We start from the raw sequence: 5,980 nt of genomic DNA, 5'->3' as shown, positions 1-5,980 counted from the left end.
TTAAATTACTCAGGTGAACTCAATTAACATCTCGACGCACGTGCACACACACACACATATATATATATGTTGGTACTATCTGCACACACATTGTACGGTTGTACCATACACATTAGATTAAAAGACTTCTATTTGTTGTCAAGTGGATTATAGGATATGGACTTTCAATCAAATTTGTGGAGTTTGCTATTTGCCCCACATGTTAAAGTATATTCCACATTTTATATATGAATTATCTTGAAGAACGCGTTAACGAAAGTCCAAGAAAAGACTTCAGAGTAATTACCTAGTTCTTTCGCTTGGAATTGGATCCTCTCAAAAGCCTTAGAATCTTTCTGACCCACTAACATGGGCCGTTTGATTTTGATCAAACGGCTACTATTATTATAACTTTAGAGGATCCTCCTGTTTGTAATCGTTTGATCAAAATCTAACAACCTGTGTTATTAGGTCAGGAGGATATCGAGAATTTACCTCGGAGAGAGGATCCAATTCCCTTTCACTTGTAGCAGCCACCATAGCTGATCAAGAATAGTATTATTTTAATCTCATTTATTTTGTGACCAAACCTTGCTATAAATAGTGCTAAACGTGGAATTGAGAAAACAGAAAGGAAAACATTGGAGACTCAACCACTAAGAATACTCCAATATTCTCTCATGGCTTCTTGTAACAAGAGTTTCTCTTGCGACTACATGCTGTTGGATCCCAGCGATGTGGGATTTTTTGACCTACTTCACATCTTGTTTTCCAGTAGCTTGAAGAGGAGGAGGTTTGTCCACTCTTCTATGGATACCGAGGACGACCGTGACCGGAGGTGGCTCATATTTCTCTCCATTGTGGTTCAAAAGTTGCTTCTGTTTGTAGCAACGCCAATGGCGATGATTGGCAGGGGGATCGAGATCTGCTCGAACCTTTTCTCAAGTACTCACAACTTGGTCGGACTGTTCAAAAATTTGCTGCGAGGTATATATAATTAGCTTCCTTTGCATGCATGCAGTTAATCTGTTTTTACAAATTTTTAGATTTACTTAAATTAATTGGTAACTAATCTCTTACCAGTATTCACAGTTGTTGCTGCTATTCAAATTAATACTCATTCTTATTATCCACAAAATTTGGTTAAAAAAGCACAGTTTAATTACTAAGGCTATGTTATGATGAGGGTTTCCCAAGTTTTAAGGGATTGGTGTCAAGTTATAAAGTAAGGATCATAAAATGTTGTATAGAGGGGATTAGAAAAAACCCTGCATGAGCAGGCATGTGAGAGAGAATCGTACATGACACCTTTCAATAAGGGATTAACAAATCTATCTCATATGCCTATGTAATGCTCCCGGAAGGTCTAATCTCTTCTATGCTACATTTTGTGGTCCATTGCTTACTAACTTGACATCAATTAATTCCTTGAAACTTGAAAAACCCTCATCCCAATATAGCACAAATGTCTACCTTGCTGCATTTTTTTTTCTTTCACCTACTTTCTAGCGCTATCATTCTTAAAATAGTCCTGATACAGTTATAATCTATTTGTACAATCTTAACCATCTCTCTAATAAAGACGATACAAATCGAGTTAAGAATAACATTTTTGTTCTTAAAATATTCTTAGTGTACATACGCATCTTATTTTGGTTAACTTTTAACGATGATTAATATCACGAAGAATGGTAAGCGTTCATGGAAACACTTAATTGGAGGCAGCACTGCTGGCCCGCTAGATCATAAGCAACTGGTATTTCTAAAGTATGTTAACAATTCTAATTACGAAGTTAGTTGGCAACTAGCGTTTCTAAAGCATGGTACTCCTCGCTCCTACAGGAGAGAGTTTGATGCATGCCCTCGCACGTGATCATTAGCGAGAAGCCAATTTTACTTCATTGTTTTCTTTGCTTAAAAAAGTTAATAACTTTTATTCCTATAGTATATGAAATAATTTGAGATTGATGGTTAGCCTAGCTAGTCTAATGGTGACGTATCAGTTTAATATATATTCGTCCCCGCTGGCAAATTTGGCATGACCATAGTGAACATATGTAGGGCTGGTTTGATATTGCTGTGCTTTGAAAAAAAGCTGCTTCTGCTGTGCTGTGAGAATAAGCAGCTGTGAAATAAAGTAGCAGAGTGTTTGGTAAATTTTTTTGTAAAAGTGCTTTTGAAAAAAAAAAGCAGTATTAGAGTGTTTGGTAAACTTTCATGTAAAACAGATGTGAAAAAAAGCTGGTTTTTCAAAGCTGGGTTTTGCAGCTTCTTGTTTTTTGCTTTTTTTCACCCAAGACTGTGAAAAAAAACTGAAGCTGAGTGTTTACCAAACACAAAAATAGCTCCCAGCTTTTTTTTATAACAGTTTTTTTCAGAATCACCTCAGTACTAAACCAGGTCGTAGCTAGATCCATATATTGTAGTAGTTATGATAGATGAAATGTTTTTTTTTCCCCCTGTTTAGTTATTATCACTTGTAGTTGTGATAGTTTAATCAATCTGTATGAATCACGAGGTCAATAGACAATACAGAAAATAATTAAGATTGGTGTTGGATAGAAACGGAGTTAATTGATTATTATCCATAGGTGAGGATATAATACCAAAGAAAGACTCAAGAACGTTCTTGTCGTTCATTGGAAATTTGGACAAACGAGTGGAGCTGGACAAAGCATCAAACATGGAGATGGCAGGTATAATGCAGCACTCAGTATGATGGCCTCTAAAATATCTTACGAGAACAAATTCTACATCGAAACTACAGTCCAAGATCACTGGAAGGTTTGATGATTTTATTCATATACATCTTTAATATATCCAATGCTTGCAATAATTTATTAATATTGAATTAATTGTAAAAACATATTTTTTTTTTCTTATTATTTTGGCAGATGGAGTTCATTGGCTCTTACGACTTCCGGAATGGTAAGAATTACTAAAACTACTCAAATACTTTTCTTTTTAATGCAACAATATTGGGTGGCCACACAAGAATTCTGTCACACAATATGCTAGTAATAATTTAATATATTAAATTCAACATTTGAATACTACTACATTGGTAAACATTTTTACATGTAGGTATACGCGCAATCAATTGTATAAAAACAAAAACTGAACTTATATACTGTCTGGCAGATTATCAAGGAAAATCCACAACCCAAGCCTGTATTCTACGTGACAGAAAGGCGGACTATGAAATTATTGTTGTGGCCTTTAGAGGCACTGAACCCTTTGATGCGGATGCATGGTGCACTGACTTTGACATCTCCTGGTATCAATTTGAAGGGGTTGGAAAGATCCATGGAGGTTTCATGAAAGCTCTAGGTTTACAGAGAGATTTTGGTTGGCCGGAGCCAGAGAATATCAAACAAGTCGATGCCGGCCCAGGTGGCTTAGCTTACTATGCCATCAGGGACATGCTGAAAAAGCTTCTGCTTGAAAATGAGAGAGCAAAATTTATAGTAACTGGGCACAGTTTAGGTGGTGCACTAGCAATTCTCTTTCCAGCAGTTCTAACATTTCACAAGGGAAATGATTCAAAACTCTTGTTGGAGAGGTTGGAGGGAGTTTATACATTCGGGCAACCTAGGGTTGGAGATAAGGCTTTTGGGGAGTACATGGAAAAGAAAATGATACAGCACAAAATTAATTATTTTAGGTTTGTTTATGGGAATGACCTGGTGCCTAGGTTGCCTTATGATGACAAGGCCCTAATGTTCAAGCACTTTGGGAATTGCATCTACAGTAATAGGGAATATGAACTGCAGGTATAATCGTTTTCAGTTTTCAGCCAAATTAAAAACTAATTAATTTGGATAATAATCATTTATATATATTTTTTAAATTAAAAACTAAAATTCTTCAATTTCAAGCTAAATTTAGAAAACTCATAAAAATAATTTTTAGATTTTTGTTTTCAGTTTTTTTAAAAATAAAAAAAAATATGAAAACGTTACCAAACAAGTTTTACTCCTAAGACGTACACTTCAAACTAAGAACTTTTAAAAAAACATAGACCTTAATTTCAGTCCACATTATAAAATAGTTACATGCTTCTTATATATGCTGTTGATTATATGTGCAGGTTCTTCCGGAAGAGCCAAACAAGAATTACTTCTCCCCAGAGAAGGTAATACCGATGGTGGCCAATGCTTTTGGTGAGCTGAAAAGAAGTTTCACCATTCCGTATATGAAGGGACCAGACTACAAAGAAGGGCGATTCCTCAAAATGGTTAGGCTAATGGGTTTGGTAATGCCAGGAGCAGCAGCCCATTGTCCCCAAGATTATGTAAACGCCACCAGATTGGGATCCTCAGATGTGTTCTTACAGCTCAAGCATTTCATGTGAAATAACCAAAAGCCATATATAGTCCTACAACTCTAGCAGGACTCAAATGTAATTAGATTCAAGTTTCCCGGTTATTTATTCACTTCAGGTTAAAAACCTTTTTGGTTTTATGCCTAAAGTCTGTTTTAGTCATTTAAGTTTAATTTAACCAATTTGGCATTGTGATTTACAAAATTTGTAAAATTAGTCGCTTCAGTTAATGTATTAAAATTAAGAAAAGAAAAATACAATGGATATTTGTGAATTTCTATGTGGCAACTGCAATTCTACGGCACGGGGGTGATGGGGGGTTGCGGAGGGAAGACGGGAGGAGAAGAGAAACGACGAGGACTTGGGGTTTTGTTTTCGTTGAAATGGACTTTTAAAATATCTTTCAATTTCCTATTTTTTAATTAGTAAACAAATAATTTAATAATTATTTAACAGAAAGTTAACGAAAGTAACTGGCATTGCAAACTTCGTAAAACATAATAATCAAAGTGGCTAAATTAAAAATACTGTGACCATAATAGATTTTCAACATAAACACATGATAGTATTTTTTTTAAACCCTTCAGTTTAAATACATTGCATTTATGTTTGTACAAACATACTGCCATGTCCAAAAATTGAGATTCGTACTGTTTATTTTATTTTATTTTATTTTATTTTTATGTGTTCTTAGTACTACATCTAGTGATATTTTTTTTATTAATTTAATTATTACAGTTTACTTAGTGTGCTTCTTAGCTCAATTCTCGTGCTCTACTTGTATAAAAGAAAATCCGATCAATACACTAGCACGCAAGTCTAACATTACTCCTCTAACAAAAAAACATTTTACAATAGCCATTGCGTGCCTTAAGCCATCTTTTTGTCCGCCTACATTAATTAATATATATATATATATATATATATATATATATATATATATGCCTTAAGCCACCTTTTGGTTGTTGTGGGACATGCTTATCTGGAACATAATTAATCATCATATGTTATGTCTTAATCTCTTCTTCCATGTACTGAATTATCTGCATATCCTGTTGGTGGATCTTTTGTTAGTAAGGCATTCGAAAATTTTGTATAGTAATGTTCGTAACTTGGGGCAGTTATGATTAGCTAGTGCATCTCATTTAACACATTAGATAATTATAAAATAAATAAAAAAAAAGAAAAAAAAAAAAGAAGAAGAAGAAGAAGAAGAAGAAGAAGAAATGATTCACTTAAAATGAGAAGTACTGCATTTGAAATTAAGTAGCTCAAGTGAAAAGCAAAAGTAAACTATTATTTTGTTTTAAAGTGCCCAAATTGATACTTAATATAAAGAAGAAAATTTAGGAGAAACCAAAAAAAATTTTAACAGAAACTTAACTACAATATTTACATTTATTTAATACTAAACAAACAAAGAATTAATAATAAACAAACTAATATGTGTCTTTAATCTGGAAAATTGCCCAAAGATCACAATTTAAAGGATGTCGCTGATACCTGTTTTTGGCATTCACTTTGACGGAATAAGTAATTATAAAAGTCGATCGTGCACGTTTCTCTCTACATGTGAAAATTAGGTGGTTGTAGGTGTGGACCTCCGCATGACGTTTCGGGTAAGTTATACAAGATGTACTCGTGCTGCATGCTCATTTAATAAAATAAGAGGAATAG

The 5,980-nt window shown here is 34.0% G+C and overlaps 1 pseudogene; it reads left to right on the top strand.

Moving 5' to 3' along the window:
• Positions 1 to 627: 627 nt before the first annotated feature.
• On the top strand, positions 628 to 4,397 carry LOC137746561 (triacylglycerol lipase OBL1-like; annotated as a pseudogene).
• The last annotated feature ends 1,583 nt before the right edge of the window (positions 4,398 to 5,980 follow it).

Source organism: Pyrus communis, chromosome 10 (assembly GCF_963583255.1).
Source record: "Pyrus communis chromosome 10, drPyrComm1.1, whole genome shotgun sequence".
Classification (NCBI taxonomy): Eukaryota; Viridiplantae; Streptophyta; class Magnoliopsida; order Rosales; family Rosaceae; genus Pyrus; species Pyrus communis.
The sequence above is the reverse complement of the archived record's forward strand: the minus strand, read 5'-3'. Positions and strand labels throughout refer to the sequence as shown.